The sequence below is a fragment of the Cupressus sempervirens genome, chromosome 3 (genome assembly GCF_028749045.1).
Source record: "Cupressus sempervirens isolate cs-2001-9-10 chromosome 3, ASM2874904v1, whole genome shotgun sequence".
Lineage (NCBI taxonomy): Eukaryota > Viridiplantae > Streptophyta > Pinopsida > Cupressales > Cupressaceae > Cupressus > Cupressus sempervirens.
The window spans coordinates 132,097,366-132,118,189 of record NC_143120.1 but is presented as its reverse complement, the minus strand read 5'-3'; positions in this window follow the sequence as shown (position 1 = coordinate 132,118,189).

Below are 20,824 nucleotides of genomic sequence, written 5' to 3'. Positions count from 1 at the left end.
TGACCAGGGGTAGCAATCAATCTGCATTATATGACACCAGTAAAAAGTTATAAATTGTGATGTGAATATCAGGATTTAACTGTGTGATTTTGAGTCAAATTCGATGACCCATGTTTCATGAGTAGTGATTCAACATGAATCCATCTCTCATGAGAATAAATGGAACACTTAGCACTCATTGGATCTAGGTGATGCTCACAGGGGTGAAGCACCGGGACTTCCCGGGAGGTCACCCATCCCAGTACTACTCCAGCCTGAGCGCGCTTAACTGCGGAGTTTCCTCCACAGTTAAACCCAAAGCTTGCAAATGGGGTTGCAAGCTTTGGGTTTAACTGTGGAGGAAACTCCGCAGTTAAGCGCGCTCAGGCTGGAGTAGTACTGGGATGGGTGACCTCCCGGGAAGTCCCGGTGCTTCACCCCTGTGAGCATCACCTAGATCCAATGAGTGCTAAGTGTTCCATTTATTCTCATGAGAGATGGATTCATGTTGAATCACTACTCATGAAACATGGGTCATCGAATTTGACTCAAAATCACACAGTTAAATCCTGATATTCACATCACAATTTGACTAGCTGTGGAAATCATCTCCTACTTATCAAGTTATAAATTGTATCTAGAATTGCATTTAAAAATTGATCAAATAGATTCATCATAGGCTAAAATATAGAATCTAGCAATTATATGACCTCTAGAATACAATGCAAAAGGAATTTTCTTAATATGATCAATTGGGTCAAAGTTACAATCGATCAAACATGACTTCCTAGATTGTTGAGAAATATGCATTAGCATGATAGAGATAAGTAACCAACTATGAGGGATTCAAAACCTAGCCAAAACATATTGAAATGAAATGAAAATTGAAATATAAGTTCACTGATATGCATACTTGAAACATAGGTTCACTGATATGCATACTAAACAATTCCAAAGTGGCGAGTCATGAAATATTACTGAGTACAAGATATTCAAATGCAAACTAGGCCTCCTATCACAATTTGACACTAGGAAAAAATGCAAATTTGAATGTTGCTCTATATGGAACTTAGAAGAATGACTTAGAATGACACTTTATCATTATAGGACACATGGATATGCTAAATACAACGTATCAAAAACATAAAACACCTCATAGACCTTAAAATGACAGTCAGGTACATAAGCATGAAAATGTGCTTATAGGGCTCAAAATGACTCAAAATTTTGGAATGGTACTAAAAAATGGGAATGCAATTTTAATTCCCATTAGAAGGATCAGGAGAGAAACAAGAGAATAACTAGTCTTGGCTACCAAGGCGACAACAAGAATTAAGAAGGGGAGACCTATGGAGAAAAGAACCTATACAACAAAAAATCGAGAAGCACATCTCCAAAAGGTAAGGGTATTATTAAACCCACTTGTCATTTCTATGGAAATAAAGGGTACACATATAAAGTGTACCTTTGAAGGAAACTACAATGAATTCCATCTTTATGGTTGTACTACACAACACCACACACACACACACACACACACACACACACAAAATTTAATGAGAAGAGAATAGATGGAAATTTCTACTATTGTAACAACTATGAACATAGAGTAGATGACTATAAAATGAGAGCCAAAGATAAGAAAAAGTATCCCAAGGCAATGCGTGTCACTAGAAGGGATAGGCTTCCCACACTGATTTGCACAACCTATGGAAATGATGGTCATCCTACAATACAATGTAAATTAAGGATAAACCCAAGAAACAACACTAGACCATGGAAAGGTACCAGAATGGCCCACTACATCTACCACAAGATTGTTCATCTTGCAAGGGACTACAAAAATAGTAGAAGATGAAGAAAAGTGAAGTGGCTAAAGCAAAGTTAGATGAGGTTGCAAACTCACTAGTCATTAGTGAGACCTCAAAAACTAAGTAAGATCATAAAGCTTAGTGAGGTTAGTTGATAAAATATTTATTCATAAATTGTTTCCCTACTCTAAAGTGTTTGGCATTGACCTATCAATGAATTTCATATTTATGAGGAAAGAAAATTTAATGATTGGAGGAAAAATAACCTACGATAGAATGGATTCTATTGTGAATGATATGCCATACAAAAGATAAGGTTTTTGGCCATGGTGTTGGGGTACAAGATGTGCAAGACTAGTAGGGAAAATTATATCCCTAGCAACATTGCATATGGAGAAGTCCAACCATCAACAACAAGTCACAAATTGATTTATGTGGATATTTACATAAATGGATAATGGAGAGCCTAGGAAAGGTCATGAGTGATTACAAGCTTCAAACCCTAAGGTCTGGATCTATACTAGTATGCATGTATTTCTATCTAAGAGGATAATTTCTTAGATCTCCACTCATTACATTGAGTTAAGACAACATGGTCATAGAAAAAAAATTTGAACTCTACAAGAAATTGGAAGACAAAGTAAATGTCATGCCATGGGTATTGTACGCGATGGATTCACGTATTCATGAGACCTTAGAGTTAAGTGCAAATAGAATGACAATAAATTGATCTAAACCCAAGAAATCATTGTCAAACAGAGACTCTATGTGGTGTAGTGCACTTAAGTCATTCAAGGTTTCCATGAAGCATGTCATAGGAATTTGCAGTGTTCTACATTTTTAGGTGTCTCTTCATCAAGTTGTTAAGGTTCTTAGGTATTATGAATAAGAATGTGTTATAATAAGCCCATTTGTCAAGGCTCAAGGTTCATTTGGTGATCTTATATACCATGAATCTTTGAGACCTATAAGGGTAATAAATAGATTTAGAATAAGCAATATATCCCAAGAATGGTGGAAAGACTTTAGGATGGGTTTATACGAGTCATAGGAAGGTTCATAACTCTTAGGACTTCATTTAATGCAATATTGCAAAAATGCAATAAAAAGTTGTCAATAAGGTAAAAAGAAGGTTTTAACTATTTATAACCAACCCATGGGTAGTAGATCAGTTGATTATGTGTATAAAGGTCCAAGACAACCTTCGCAAAAGACCAGGCTATCAGATGTATGGATTTTTCAAACATTAATAAAAGTTTTCTTTGTTTTTGGCTTAGTTTTACTATTTTTCTATGTTTTGCACATGTGGTACAGATTGTGAAGGGGGGAAGATGCTATGAGGAGTTTCTCTGGTGATCTACCTATCTTATGCATTTGGTTTGATCCAAATTGGTGATTTCTAATTCAAGTTACAGAGCTTTCTTTGCTGATAACTAAGACACCTTTAAAAACAAGGGTTTTGTGCAAAATAAGTGTATAGTTCCTAACTGTAGAGATCAAATGGCACAAAACCTGACCCAAAAGGAAGCTTTAGGAGTGATCTTTCAAATTCAAGATGTTTTAGTTACAGAAACAAAGGGAGTGAATTATGCTTGCAAGCCCTAGGCTAAATCTAATGGTAGATTTGGTCTTAATTTACTAGAAATTGAATAAGTCAAGGGTTTAGCGATAAGATCCTAACTAAGTGGAAGTGGATTTGTAGTTTGAATACACCCTAGAGGAGTTCTTAAGATGTGTATCTAGTTTATGTACCCATTCCTTTGGTCTTCCTTTGAAAACCAAGCCTATTAGGGTCCTACTAGGACCGTGTACCTAGGTTGATCCTTGGAGTGCTGGAGTGAACCATTCCTTGATCTTAAGTTATGTTATTAGGGTAATTAAATCTCACCAAAATTCATTTCCATTTCATTGGTTCTGCAGTCATTGTAGTTACAAGCTTTGAAACTTCATAGTTGGCCTTGTAGCCTTGTTTTGCAAACCTACTGGTAGGTCACTACAGTAAGTTATAATTTGTATTGGAGGGACTAGTCTAAGGTTATAGTGATTGTTAAAGACCATAGCAATGATATCTAGTAGGTGATACCCTCTATGAGCCATTTGGGTGTGCATTGTTAGAATCAAGCCTAGTTGTTTAAGGACAAGTATTGGATCTTTCCACTATGCAAATTTGCATCACTATGAACATCCCATGTTTCCCCAACTACAACCACTAAGATTTCTCTTAGACCAGCATCTCAATGATAGTTCTAGGATTAGAGTATGCCATGAATGTAGATCTATAAAGGTGTATGCAAGATCTATGTGATAATGCATATTATATGAGTAGGATAACCCTAGAATGCTATGATACGAGTATGTAATAGACTAAACATGTGCTAAATGATACTAAATAACATGAAAAGAATGGTAAATTACTATGAAAATGACATGAAATTGTTATAACAATGCTCAAAATGATAACTCTAAATGTTCTTAAAGTTCATATGCCTAAAACTTGGGTCCTTTTTCTCTTGAATCTCCCTCCCATTTATAGGATTTCAGAGGGGGTTGGGGGTAAGAATCAAGATTCTACCTTTGATTGGGGGATGGAGTTGAAACTGAAAATATCTCATAAGGAACCAAGAGGAAAATTCCAACAGACTTAGTTTGTGAGGATAAAAGAGGATACTCAAATTATTTTAAATGTAAAAAGGAGGATTTTCACTTTTTTGAGGATACTTGGATTTATTGATTTATTTATTTTTCCATTTATTTTCAACTTTTTGTTGTTTCCTTTTTCCTTTTTAAAAAAAATTTCATTTTATGATTTTGAATTGTTTTTCTCCTCTTTTTTAAAGTTGATTTAAGTCCTTTTTGATTTGATAGATGATTTGATTGATTAATGATCTAATGTAATAATTGACTTGAAAGTCTATGGTATTCCTCTTATTTAATCCTTAATTCACCTTGTTTGATCAAAATTATGATGTTTAGGTCTTTGCCAAATTTTGGGTGTCTACAAATGCCCCTCTTTGAGCTAATATGTGAAGCATATTAGTTCAAAGAGTATCTTGATCATTTGATTTTAGGTCAAGTTTTCATGATCAATGATATTTTGATATTTTGATGTTGATATGATGTCTGATTTTTGATAACTTTATGTTTGATCATCTTTGATTTTGTGTATTCAATTTTTTGATATTGCAATGTTTTTCTTGGATGCGCCAATTTTTTTGATTTGATGTTTAAAATTTTGGCTAGGGTAGAATGTTTTGTTAGCAAAGTAAACAAGTAATTTTGAATAGTAATAGTGACCATGCATAATGATAACTCATAACATCGTATTTTGTTAACTAGAGAAACCCTGGCCAAGGGAAAAACCCAGCGGGGATGATACCCAATAGATAATATATTGATATATATGTTCCTTGTTAGAGGATGGACCCTGTTAGGAGTGAGTGAGAAAATTCAATATAGAGAGTCCTTGTTAGGAGACTTTGAATCCTTGTTAGGAGATTCCAACCCTATTAGGAGTGTTAGTATAGTAGATGCAAGATGAGCCCACTACCCAAACATGCACTTCCAATTACAAGAAGAGCTCACTACCCAAACAAGTAATTAGACCTCTGGTATATAGGCATTGTAACTTCTTTCCTAACTGATCTCTAATCTTCATCTCAATCTTGGATCACAAAAATAACTTCTCAAAGCTTTGCATATATCACTTTCACAAAAGTTCGCATATAATAATACTTGCACAACTACTACACTTGAATTCACAAGATGTCCTTTTCATAAATACCATGCCTTTTCAAAAATTTCTACTAAGTCAGCTAAGACCATCATATAGTTTTCCAACTTAGAGTAAACATCTAGGATGTCGGCTCTAATTGGTCGAGTAATTATTTTGTAAATAAAATAATTCCTATCCTTAAATTTTGTTGCCCTATTTCACTAGTAAAACATGAATATCTATTTTTCATACAGTCTGTACTGATGTTAGAGGTTGTACACATCATCATCAACATGTATACCATCTCCAAATAACTTTTTTAGTCATACTATGACTTCAAAAATAAGTTACATATGAAATAATACACTACTATAAATCAAATTCATACTTAGATAATTTTCTAAGTACTAAAAGCTAAGTATCTTTATTTTTGAGGTTTTCTGTAAGCTTGGACATCATGTGTTTCCATAAATGACAAAAATTACATATCTTCATTAGCCATTTGTCAAAAAATTCCCTCTTTGGAATTGATGGCAACAAAATAGGGAAAATTTTCTAAGTATCAAAAACTTGTCAAAAACAATATAGTAATATTACATTAATCATCTATTACAACATGTCCATCTTACATATGCTTCCCCTTGCAATATGATTTCATACCTTACAATTTTATCTTCTCCCCTTTACCTGATTTAAAATTTCATTATGCATCTTCTAAATCACCATCAATGACAAAGGTCAGAATGTTAAAAACTATCAAAAATTGCTATCAAAAACTCTATTCTTCTTCCTTAAATTGATAGCATCTTCATGCAATCATTAAAACTTGCCTTAAGATTGGCTAAATGTTATATCTATGTATCCTTGGCTGATTCAATAGAGGTGAGAATTTCACATAAGTCATATGTTGTAATCTCAATTGCTTTAAGATCGGAGTATAAAAAGTTTGAGTAGGTGTCCTTAGCTTTGACACGCTCCTCCAACTATCTCTCAACAATAAATATTTTCAAAGCAATAGACTCTCTAAAATCTGATAATCTCTTTAAAATTTGTTCTTTTGGAAGTTCCAATTTCTTGATATCACAATGAATACTAGCCACTTGTCCTTCAAAGTCATCAATTTTACTAGAAGGTTGCTGCATCTGGCTTGATAGAGCCTCTAGTTCACTTGGCTTACCTTCAATCTTACTATCAACATCCTTGGTCAACTTATGAGATAGAGTAAACTTGATGTATAATACATTTCCATCCTATTGACTTTTCTGAAGTTCCTTGATATAAGTATCGAGACTTAGCAAATCATTCTTGATATTTTGACAAATGGTGCTAAATAAATTAGCATCATGTGAGATTTTTGCATTTGACTCTGCAACATTCAAAAAATTTGTAAATTCTTCATCAAAATATTTCAATACTTCTTGTACCCTCTATTCAGGATCTGCCTCTGTATGCTGGACTGCCAAAGTACTGTGTAATCTATTAGTAACCTCCATCAAGGTTCTTTGTAGGTTGTTCACTACTCTGATCATCTCAATAAGTTTTGATAGAGATGAGATCAAGTCAGTTTTATCATCATCATCACTTTTCAAAGATAGGAAGTGAAAGTGGTGTGTTGGCGCTCAAAATTTCATTCTCATTTTGAACATCTTTTTGAATTTTTGCGTCAATTCAAGCCATTTTATATGCCCATAAATGAGATTGTACTCGACTGTACCTTTGAGACCCATGAGGTGTTTAATGTTTCTAACACCTTCCATTTAGCCCATCCATCTATTCCATGAAGTTAGATTGAGATTCTGAGCCATTTCGTGAAGTTCCATTTTGAGCATTTGCCAGATCTGCATTTAACCCCAAGTGTCAAACAGAGACAAGAGGCGCTGTTTGCATCTGAATATCTTGCACCCAAAAAAGTTTCATGGCTTGCCACTTTTAGAATATCTAATATCCATAACAGAGAACCTATGTTTCAAATTTTGAGTCATTTCAAATTCACTTGACTAGGTTTTGAATCCCTCAAAGTTGGTCAGTTATTGTTTTCATACATTTGTACTTCGCACATAATTTTGGGAAGCCCTATTTGATGTGCTATAGTTTTGACCCAGTTGACCAAAATGTTGAAATTCCTTTTGTGTTGCATTTTAGGCATTAGAGACTTGTTATGTTTCAAGTTTCATCTCATGACAAATATATTTGATTAGTTTTCAAATGCGATTCGAAACACAATTTCTATCTTTTTACTAGTGTCAGCATTTGCAGATTTGTCAGAACCCCTGTTTCTGATGTTACATCTTGAAACTCATGATTTTTTGGATCCAATGGATTGTACCACTACGTAGTACTCTAAAAATACTCCAAGTGTGCCCAGTTTTAAGTCTTGACGAATCCATTTGCACACTTTTCCAAGTCAATTCCATTTGCAAAAATTGTTTTCTGCTATTATTTTCAACCTGCAAAATCCAAGTAGCCTACTTTGACCATTCGCCATTTATGTCCTATTATTCATCATTAGTCCAAATCACAAATCCATACTCTCTTCATGACAAAGAAACAACATCCCATTTTTCATTTTCCCATGTGCTCATTTGCCCAGTTTTCCAAGCCAAATCTGAACCCAATTTATTGCTTTCTGACTTGTTTACTTGCAGGTGATTTTGAGAAGGAAACTTTGATAGTCAATATCTTTTGATTGGGAATGTGTCATGAGACAAGATTTGATAGGATGCAAGAGTGCGGAACAGAGAATTAATGGGTCAGATTTCAGAGCCTAGTCAAAGGTTCGGGTCAGTTTTTAAGGCTGGTCAAAGGACCTCTTGGCACCAATTTGATAGTTTGCAGATAAGTGATAAAGTGAGGTTTTAATGATGGTTCAATGATCAAACTTGATTCTAATTAGTTCAATATGATGAATAGATCTATTTGAGATTTCAGTTGTCCCAAAATGCAATTTTTTTTTGAGCCGGACCGACTTTGGGGCCTGACTAATTCTACTAGACTGACAAGATATCAAAAAATAAAGATGAACATAATCATTAAAAAGTACATGAGAAGAGGAGATCCAAACACATCATGGACTTTTGAAGGAGGATCGAAAGTGGTAGGGCACACTTGCTAAAGAAGGAACCCCAATTTGTCAAGCCTGATGCTTCCAAGTAGGAAAATTTCTTAATGTCACTTTACCTGAATGCATGAAGATAGTACTCATTCAAAGCCACCTTCTCCATTAACTCCATGATGGTATGTTGACCATGGAAATGCAATTTTTATACAAAACATTATTAGGCCCCTAATGCATTGTTCTCCCCAGCTTCAGTTACTTCCACCTTCAGCGGTAGCTCCAGTTGTTTACGAGGCTCATGGGTCTGGGACTTCTCCATCATTTAGTTCTTTTGAAGGTTCCTATTACATTTTTGATGTACACTGCCTCTCCAAAGGTCCTTATCTTGGAATCACCATGATATGTGGTCTTGCATATTAATGAAAAACAAATTTTGGTTCGACAATTCACGAATTATTTGGAGATGTTAATGATAGAGACTGGTGCATCATATTTGGGAGGCAAACATTTGATGATCCATCCAAGGTTATTTCTATTAGTAGGAGTGTAAATGATAGTTTAACAAATGCATTATTACATGCTCCATTAATGCATAGCTTCACATAGGAGGGGATCATAATGTGCATGCAAGGGATCCACTTTGTAAGCCACCAATTCCCAAAAAAAAGAACACGTAGGAGTCCATGTTGAATCAGGGAACTAACTAAGATAACCCATGCCTCTTATAAATAAGCATATACACATAAAAATAATAGAGGATTCCATAAGAGGCCATGCAAGGCTAGAAAAAGTAGGGGCAAGTCGTTTGAAGTGGGGAGCTGCATAAAAAGAGAGAAGCCTATGCAAAAGGGAAGATATCCATGTAGGTCAAAGGATATGGAAATAGAAAAGCAGTAGGGCAGTCAATAGCAAGTAGAGATCCATGCTTTCATAGAAATGGAGGAGTCAGCCAATATTAACACAATGAAAAGAACCTCCACGCGTAAGAAAAGGGGCACTCCACATAGCAAGAAGAAGTTTCCAATTACTAAAGAAACATGTAGAAGACAAAGGAAAATGCAGGCACCTTTAAAGGAACACAGCCCCATGCAAATTCAAAGTTGCAGCTAGTCAAAGGAACTCGTCCCATGCAAGGAGGTATGTTTGAAGAAGATGGCGATCTATCAAAGGAGCTCATGCTATGAAAGAAAGGAACCACAACAAAGTATGGGTAGATGTTGAGCGAAGGAAAATCATACAACCAAGGGTAAGATTAATATGCAATCAAAGTTCAAACAAGACAACTCCACATGCCACCAAATAGTAGGGAACTTCTATGTATTAGAACTCATGCAATTAAAGCAAAGCCATAAGTGCCACAAAAAATGGGAGCTTGATCCAAAGCCGCTCTCAAAGGAAGAGACGCTGACACAAATAGAGAACTAGCGCATTGATTGGAAGAGGAAGCCTAAGCCAAATAAGTTGGAAACTAGTTACAACTATGAAGCCACAGGCATATATAAAGGGAGTCCATAGCTTAGAAGCTGCCCTCAAAAAATAGGAACATTGAAATATACCTGCAGAATCACCATCAGATTGCAAAGCACCAATGAAAGCGTAGGCAAAGCACAAGAATAAAGATTTTTTTAAAACCATTATCCCACATTGGCTAGGAAATAGAACCTTTTAATTTTTAAATATCTTTCCAAACAAAGGCATAGTGTCTAAGAAGATAACACCTTTTAAAAGGCATGCAAGTGGTGGGTGGGCCCATGGTTGGCTAGATAGACGTAGTTAGAGCCAAAATTTTGATGTTAGCAGGAATGAGCCGCCAGAAAAGTCAAAAAATTTCTCTAGTCACTACCTTGCTAGCCGAAAAATCTCAGGTCTTCTGGCTAGTGACATAGCGAGTCACTGAAAAATCTTTAAAACTCAGTGAAAGTAAAAGCCAAGGTAAAATGTAACGTGGGTTCCACCTATAGATCTGTTGATGAACCAACATGTGACAAGTGGCAGCGAGCAGGATGAGTCAATGGTGATGCATAATCAAGGATGCACTAGATCATGCCACATGGAAAATCATGTGGTGTTCACTATGTTGCTAACCAAATTTTCTCACTGGTTAAGTATAGCGACATATTGAATGTGATGAGGTGGTGAAGACATGGCGCTGATACAGATAGCCATTCAAATGATGACACATGGCACTTTGTCAAAAGCTGAGGGGATATAAGGGTTAAAAAATATTTTAATAATGATATCCTCTATATTTTTCACGTTCAATTAAAGATTGAAAATATTTTGTTTCAAAAATCAATAATCTATAGTTCAAACTATAGTATTTTAAAAAGTTTTCAATCTTTTGGTTTTTAATGTGGAACTGTGAATAGAGGCTTGATTTTCAAACAACCATAACTGGAGCAATTTTTAACCAAAATGGGCACTCCAATATACCACAAGAACCGGGAGAATCTGAATTTTTTGATAATGCAGTTAGTTTCTAGACAAGAAGTAGTCTATTTGAGTTATTCAAAGTTTTCTCTCAGCTTTCCCTTTTGCAATTGTATTTAGGCCAGGAAGTTCAGAACTGATTTTTGATAAGGTAATGACCTGAATGTGGTTAAGAGGTACTGAAAACTCAATTTGGGTCAAATTTGATCACATTCATTCAGTAAAAATTGAGATTTCACCAACATTTCATGTGGCAGATCAGATATTTTTGGTGATTCAAAGAGTTTTCATCATTAAGCAGAGGATATTTTCAAATTAGTTGCAAGTACTAATGAAACCAAATTAGATCAAAATGGGAGAAGGAAGAGAGAGGTTATTCAATTATAGAAGATTGAATTCCAAGTGGACACATGTCAGGCATAGATCCGATCGAGGAATTCATCTTCTCCTATATCTTTCTATCTTTCATTCTTTGAGGGAATTGGCAGTTTTCTCTAGGTAATACCAGGAGGGTTCCAATGTTCTACTATTGAAACCATGGATGTGATTGGTTTTGCTTCATGTTTATTGAGCTAAGATCTAGTAGTGAAGACCACACACCTACACTTGCACAGATTTGCATTTCATTTTCATGCATTGTTTCTGAGATATGATAATGGATGCTAGATTATGTGACAAATCTTGAGCTTCATTTTGTGTTGCCAGTTTGTGTATTTGGTCTTTCCAAGGATAAATAGAAAAGGGGATTTACATGAATTATCTAAGTTCTCTAATTATATCTCCTAATTCTTCATGTGCTATTAATTTTGCAATTAAATGGATAAGGCTCATTTGATTTAAGGCAACTTGGATGAGTTGTATGTCAAATCTATTGTTGCTTTTGACTCAAGGAGTTAAGTAAATGCTTCATTATTCTGATAGGGTTTCTAGGTGTATGAAGTGAATATTGCATAAGAATTGGATTTGGCGATTTCAGTTGATAAACTTGACTGTAATGCAAACAAGTTAGGTCATCCTGTTGGTAATGACTCTATGTTTCAATGGATAGGGCACTGATCACTAAATTAGATGCAAGCTGATATGAATCTCATTTGCACAAATCATTTTAATCAAAATCATATTAGTATTTCATGTTTTGTAGTGGGTTGAAAAGGATTAACCCTCACTCAACTTATGTAATTCATAGATTTTCATTTAGCTACTGTATATCTCTATTATTACATGAGTTATTAGGAGATATAAGGGGTTTTCATCTGCAATAATGAGGTTCAAATTTATGTTTTAAATGCACTGGTACCATTCATCAAAACCTCAAGGTTAACCTGCCTAGGTCTGGTAGAGCTTGAAGTGAAGAAGGGTCAAGCCTTATAGTTGGCTCAAGATTGCAGTCAGGTGCATTCATCATAGGAATTTGCTGGCCTTAGATGCATTTGTCTGGTTTCTTGGTTGTTTGTAAAACTATTAAATTAGGAGCCAACAAAATGGTGACTTTGCTAGGGAGTTTTCTAACACATTTGTGAAAAGTACTATAGTTTCTTTGGTCATGTTGTGTACACATGTGTCAGATTATCTCAGTTCACCCATGGTTATAAGGGGATATTTTAGTGACAAACCTTAAGAATTTAAAGAAAGGATAACCAAAATACCACAGCGACACACTGTAATATCCAGTTTCTCCAGGTGTCTTATCTAACAAGCAAGAGTTGTAGTCATACAATATAAAGTGATTGGTCCATGTGTATCAGATATTTCAATCTCTACTTATGTTTTTTCCCTCAAAGTCAAGAGTAATTGTAATTGTGTATTTTCCCAAAAGAAGGGTGGCGACTCCGTCAAGGTTTTGAAGCTAGTGCTTGTTTAATGAAATGGCTAACAAAAGAAAAAAAACAAGAGCTTACACTAGAGCTCATCTTGATAAACCAATGTATACTGATTTAGCAAAAGGTCGTAGGAAGAAAATAAATAAGAAAAAGACAGATCCAAATCCTACGTAGAAACCCAGAGGTAGTATATCTGTCAATTCCTAGTATCAACCAGTGATAGGGAGAGAGTCCTCTTCACTCAGCTCCGAATCAGAAACCACAAGACTCTTAGGAGGGATATTTACTACCTCAATACCAGATGAAAGAGCATATCAAGATAAAGATATGTCACCAATAGAGAATACTTCCCCTAGACTAGATCTCATAGCTAAGATGCATCGTAGGTTAAGATTCAAGAATTCTTTTGGAAATCGCTCTAATCCTTAAATAGTCCCATATGAAGAACCAAATCTTATAGATCTGGATGATCTTGTTGATTCAAAAGCTACTTCTATATATCCTACAGAAGTACAATCAGAGATAGGATTTCTTAAGAATTGGGTTGTTGAGAAAGAAGCTAAGCGCATTCATCTTGAAAAAGAGAAGGATCAAGCTACCTTGGATGCCATAATAGAAAGAGATGATTTACTAAGAAGGATGGCTGCTTTGAGAGAACTAAACAAAATTTTAGAAGAAAATACCACAACTCTCCATGCTAATGTATTTAGAGATGTAGACAGTTTGAGAGCTAAAGTTCAAGAACAAGAAAAATACCTAAATCAAAAGCAAGAACCAATTATTGCTCAAGTCCAAGATTATAAACCTATCCAAGTAAATCCTATAGAACCCATTGTGAAAGTTGCAGACAAAGTAAAGGGTAAAGCTATAGGAGTCCAAATAAATGAACCTCAAGCTCAATCAAGCAAACCCATAAAACCTTCTATGTTGAAGTTAGATTTAGACCTAGAAAAGGCTAGAAAAGAGAAGGAAGATCTTGCAAAAGGGCTTGAGAAGGTGGAGAATGAAGCTCAAGAAGCAAAAACTAGGAGAAAAATTCAATTTATTAAAACTAATTCTGCATTAGTCTCATGGCCAAATTTATCCCTCCTAGCTTCAACTTCTATACCTCCCTCTAGACCAATAGTTTCAATGCAAGGAATATCTCAGCTTGCTCCTGCCTCATCATCCACTACTTATACTCAAGTCCCTTTTGTCCAACCTCAACAATCCCAAGCTACTCCTCTAAACCAATCTAACATAGTGAGTACCTTACATGTTCCTGGTTTCCAAAAGAAACCTATATACCTCAAAAAGTATAGAAAAATATCATTTGCTAGTATTCCTGGTGCTCCACATCCCATATTGTTTGATTTAAGAGACAAAGTGGTTAAGTTCTCTAGGAGTAATGTTGTTATTGGTGAAGAAAATTTGAGAATTTTCATAGATATGTTAAATGATTATGAAATTGAACATGAAGATGTGGTCATGAAGTTTTTTGTTCATTCACTAATTGAGGATGCAAGGGATTGGTTCAAAAGGTTTCCAAATGATAGTATCACCTCATGGAGTGACTTGGAGAAATTATTTAAAGAGTAGTATGGAGATAATACTGATGTTGGGTTCATGTTGAATGAATTCAATAACATCAAGAAAAACCCTAATGAATCTACATTTGATTTCAATGTAAGATTCTAGAAAGGTATGTATAAATTATTTTAGGTCATGAGATTGAATGAGGATGTTTGTCTTACAACATATTTCAATGCTTTTGATAACAAAATGGCTTATCAGTTGAGAGATAAAGAGCCTAAAACTTTGAGGGATGCTTATAAGATTGTAGTAAATATTGAGAATAATAGGAGAGCTTTAGGCAAGCTTGGGAGAAGGGATGATCCAAAATTATTTAATCCAAAAAATAATAACAGAAAAGAAGCTGATAAAACTCCTGCACAAAAGAAACCTGAAGAACCTACAATAGGTCAAGTGTTAGAGTTGTTAAAAAAGATGAACCCAATTAATTCCAATGCACATAAGCCTAATGTTGGAGAAAAGGCCCTTGTGAATAACACCAATTTCAATAGGCAACCTAGAATGCAAAATTACCCTTACACTACCCAGTGGAAAGATGGTAAGCCAGTTCCTAACCAGACACAAAATGTGAAGGATAAGGGTACCCCAGACCCTCTGCAAAGGAACATTGTAAATATGAATGATGATGTACCATGGTGCATTGTATGTCAATCACCTCATTCTTTTGATTATTGTGTTGTTGCTCAAACATTTTCCCTAGATCAAGGTGTGCAACTTGAAGAAGAAAATGAAGAGAAAAGCCATGATGATATAAGTTGCAATATGGTAAGCATGTGTGATGATTTTATAGATTCTGATTCTAAAGAACCTGAAAATGATATTACCAGTCAGAGAATTGCTTCTCATTTACATCATCAGCAAGTGCTTTTAGATGATGAAGGTTATGATGAAGATAAGGTATGTGTTACATCTTCTAATGTAGGCCACATAAGCTTAAGAATGCCCTCTAAAGAGGAGATTGATAGAATCACAGTAGAAATGATTTCTCAAATTCATAGTAACTATAATTTGAGAAATAGAACAATAAATAATGATGCAAGAAAGTCATCCAGTGTATTCATCAAAGATATTACAGATAAGATGAATGATGAAAATAAGAAAGTCAATATAGATGTGCCTAAGATCAAAGACAAAAAGGTTAAGAAGTGGGAACCAAAAAAGAAAGTTCAATTTCAAGCAAATGAAACAACAAAAGTAGTTGTGCAAGCAAAGAAATCAAGACCTGATACTATCAAGCAAATAATGGTGCTTGTTGTTCAATAGACTTCAACTCCAGGTATTCTTGTAAAACCCATTGTTGTTGAACCTGTTGATATGATATCCATGTTGTCCCAAATAAGTATAAAAGTGCCCTTGTCTAAACTTCTTAGAATTGAAGAGCATAAAAGCAAGGCTTTATCATGGTTGGGAGGGATAAGAAACAAAAATGTTATTGTAGAACAAAGTGTTATCCAAAAAACCCCATTAGTAGTAGAGTATAGTGATATCATATCTCAAATTCCCTAAATATTTTTAGATGATTCCTCAGTGGCATATATAGAAGATATTGACCCATTTTTCCTCAATCTGATCATAAATGGAAAGACCCTAAAAAATTGCATGCTAGATTCAGGAGCCTCTAATACCATCATGCCCTTCAAGATAATGGAAGCATTAGGTTTGAAAGTAGACACTAAGCAAGGCATATGTAGAGGTATGGATGCTAGGGAAGTTCCAGTCATAGGGACTATCACTGCCTTACCATTTAGACTAGCTACATACCCTAAGGTGGAACTGACTATGTTAGTCCTTGTAGTTGATATTCCTCCACATTATGGAATGTTGCTCTCTAGAAAATGGAGTGCTACTATGGGAGGAAGCCTAAAATGTGATTTGACTTATGCAACTTTTCATATAGGAGATAAGGATGTCAAAGTGGATAGAGAGCTAAGGGTCAATCACCTTTTAGGGGAGAAAATTGACAAAGACTCAACTTGTTTCTTAGACACTCGTGTGAATGCTTTCAGAGAAAAATTAATTATACAAGAAGTTGAGAAATTGCCTACGTTAATTGAACATGAGGGTGAGTGTTGTATTGACTCACTGGTATTATGGACAATGTTTTTTGATGGGGCTAGTTCAAAAGAAGGTTCAGGGGAAGGGGTAGTTTTTGTTTCTCCTGAGAAAAATACTTTTAGATACTCATTCACTTTAAAGTTTTCTTGCACAAATAACATAGCAGAGTATGAAGCCTTGTTGTTAGGATTGAAAGTTGCTACCCATCACAAAATCAAGAAATTGCATGTTGTAGGTGATTCTAAACTAGTTATCTCCCAGATAAAAGAAACCTATGCATCCAAGAATAGGAGATTAAAGTAGTATAGAAATGTTGTTTGGGACCAGATAGAATCTTTTGATGCATTTGGTATCTCATGGAGAGATAGGACTTAGAATAAGATGGTTGAATTATTAGCAAATGTAGCAATCAAACCTAAGGAGATATCATTTTAAGGAATTTCTCAAATTGAAGTACAAAGTAGACCTTCAATACCTGATAATATTGAAAATTGGCAAGTCTTTGAAGATGATAAAGACATTATAAATTTTTTGTTAAATGAAGACAAATACCATGGTCAAGAAATGGATTTCAATGATTTAATTGAAACTATAGATGGTAAGGAAACCGTTTTTGGCCAGGAGATTATGCAATTGAAAACCAACAAAGTGCCTAAGGGGTTAGTGGTTTTTGAAAGTATTTTTGATAATCAGGATAGGGTCAAACTAGGACTTAAGGACCCTAGGCCTCAGGAATTTGAAGAGATAAACCTTGGTGCTAATGAAGCTCCCAAAAAAGTTTATATTGGCCAAAATCTGCTTGCTAAAATCAAAAACCCATTGATTGACTTGCTTAAGAAGTATAGACATGTTTTTGCATGGTGATATGATGACCTTAAGGCTTATAGGGAAGATTTGTTCCAACATGTCATACCACTAAAGGATAATGTAAAACCTTTCAGACAGAAAAAAAGACCAATAAACCCTACCCTAGCTCCCAAAATGCAAGAAGAATTGATGAAATTAAGGCATGAGGGGATAATCAAACCAATTAGACATTCCACCTGGGTTTCAAATTTTGTACCTGTCAAAAAGAAAAATGGAGACATAAGATTATGTGTGGATTTCAAGAATTTGAACATTGCATCCTTGAAGGATAATTATGGATTACCAAATATGGAAGTCGTGTTTGTAGCAAGTAATTGGTTCTGAGGTAATATCCATGATAGATGGTTTCTCTGGGTACAATCAAGTTCTGGTAAAGGAAAATGAACAATTTAAGATAGCCTTTAGAACCCCATGGGGAACCTATGTATACGTAAGGATGTCATTTGGCTTAATTAATGTAGGAGCTACTTTCCAAAGAGCTATGGATGTGGCATTTCATGAGTATCTCAACAAATTTATGGTTGTATACCAAGATGTTCTTATAGCCTATTCCAAGAAGGCTGAGGATCACTACAAGCATTCGGAGAAATTTTTTATCAAAGCCTTGGAATATGGAGTATCATTAAACCCAAAGAAATGTACATTTGGGATGATAAAAGGTAGATTACTAAGACATATAGTGTCTAAAGATGGTGTTAAGATAGACCCAGAAAGAGTGGCAGCCATTGATAAGGTGCCTAAGCCAAAAAATGTGAAAGGAATATAGTCTTTCTTTGGGAAAGTTAACTTTCTGAGGAGATTTGTTACAAACTTTGATAAAATTAGTAGACCCATTTCCAAAATGCTCAAAAAAGGAGCTATTATTGATTGGAACGGCGAAACTTCACAATCATTTCAAGATATTAAGACTGCCATAAAAAATGCCCCAGTCCTCAGAACCCTAGATTACACAAAGCCTATGCACATCTTCTCTTTTGCATCTTTCCACACTGTAGCTGTAGTCTTGTTGCAGAAAAATGAAGAAGGGTATGAACAACCAATTGCATTCTTTAGTAAATCATTATAGCCAGCTGAGTTGAAATATGAAATAAATTAAAAACAAGCATATGCCCTAGTAAAAGTTGTGAAGGCTTTTAGATGCTACTTGATAGGTTCTATTGCCATTGCATTTGTGCCTAGTGCTGTTGTGAAAGACATATTCTCTCAGCAAGAAGTGTCAGGGAGAAGATGTAGATGGATCAACAAGATCCAAGAATTTAATATTGAAATACAAATAACTAAATTAGTGAGAGGTCAAGGTTTAGCTAAACTTTGTTGGAAATGATTGAAAAGATCATGAGGAAAATTGTTGGAATGATCATATGGAACTGGTAAAGAATGTTCTCAATCATTATTTTGTCATTGATGTCAAACTTGCTACTTGCAGGAATGACAATTGCTTTAGTGATCCAAATACTATCAATTGGTTGATTGACAAGGAGGAGGCAATCAATAAGATGTAACTAGAACACCTAGAAAAATATTGAAGTTATGATGTTGTAATGAATTCCAAGGATCAGCTAAGTCATTGATGAAAAAGTGTATTGATGACATACTCTAAGACACAGAGAATAGGCACATTGAAACATATCAAATATGTAAGGTTTTAGCTAAGTCATTTGTAAAGACTAACTGAGATCATTAAGGAGCCGGACAGATTCTTAGTTGAAGCCGAGCAAGTGTCGAGCAAAACCAAGTGCAGAGTGCCAAACAGAATCAAATGCTAAGTAGAATCAAGTGCCAAGCAGAATCAAGTGTTGAGTACCGAGTAGAATCAAGTGCCAAGAAAATACAAGTGCCAAGTAACACAGAGATGCCGAGCATCAATAAACCAATAGTGTCGAGTTGCTGCATTATTTCAAAAATCAAAGATTCGCCAAATCTAAGCTGACAAGGTTTTTATCTAGAAATCTGTGAATTAAATGGAAGATAAGAATGATGAGCTGGTGGCACAGAACACCATGTAGAACATTTTTGGAGAATACAACTGGACTCTAGACGAAGTTTTCTAGATAAGAGCAAGATATGGGGTAGATACATTGTATCCTACCTAATCCATTTGAAACCCTAAAATTGGAGAGAGAGAATTGAGTGGAAAAGGAAAACCAGATTTCTATTTAAGGAGTCATAAGGTCATGAAGCAAAGAGAGGAGAAGGTGGTCAAGCATACAAGCATAAAGTGCTGAAGGAGGTGCCAAGGAGGAAGAAAGCATAGTTACTCTGCTTCAACAGATGACCACAGATATGGATGCATTGGTATGATGAGTAAGAAGACTCAAGGAGACGAAGCTTGAGATAACAAGCTGTAAGAACTGAAGTGATTAAAAGCCAAGAAAAAGGATTGAACTGAAGAGTGATCTAAAATTTGCAAAGTATGTTGTAAATTGTATCAGATCAACAATCCATTATTGTTATTCTCTAGCAATTGTAACAGTTAATTTAAATCCTATGGACTTAGGTTGGTTTAATAGCCATGAGGTAAATCCTTTAACAGGGTGACATTCCAAGTGAATGTTCTAAAGTCCTTTGATCAAGCCCATTCCTAACAGTATGGTGAAATCCTCTAACAAGGTCACATTTAATAGTGTGTTGTAAGCCTTTAACAGGGCAGGCTTTTAATAGGGCATCACTTTAGAAGAGTGAGAATCAAGTGGCATGTTACTGGTGGTTTTTTCCCAAATTGGGTTTCCGCATAAATCATTGTGTCATGTGTTGATCTTGTATGTTTTATTGCTACATATTGATTTACTATAATTTGCTAGGATGATTATTTTAAGCTTAGATGGATGAAAAGTGTATGGATTCATCATAAGTTGTGAAAAAGTATTATTAGGACATTTGGACCTTGGATAATTGATTCACACCCCCCCCCTCTCTCAGTTATTCTAAAGAATTCTAACAAAATTAATGGTCGAATCTAATCTAGATGCAAATTAGATAAATGTGGTAGTTGATGACCTTAGTTCTAACTCGTGTGACATGGATCATTGTAATTGGTATACTAATGTTATCTATTATCTTCAACACATGGAAGCTCCTTCCCATTTGACTGAAAATGAAAAGAGGAGTACTAAATTACAAGCCATCAGGTATATAATTTTCAAAGGCAATTTATGGTGGAGAAATTTTGAAGGAATGTTACTAAAGTGTATTGATCAAGAAAAGGCAAAAGAAGTGTTAAATGAAATGCATGCTAGAGTTTTTGGAGGACACTATATTGCCAAGAAAACTATGCATAAGGTGATGAGAGCTAGATTTTGGTGGCCCTCTCTTTTCAAGGATGCTTAAATCATGATTAGAAAATGTGATGCCTGCTAAAGATTTGTTGGAAAACTGAAATTCTCAAGTAATACTCCACAAAAGCCTATTGAGGTCCAAGCATCTTTTCAACAATGGGGTATGGATTTCATAGGTGAAATTTCTCCCAAATCTAGCACTAGCTATTCCTGGATCTTAGTTTCTACTGACTGTTTTACAAAGTGGG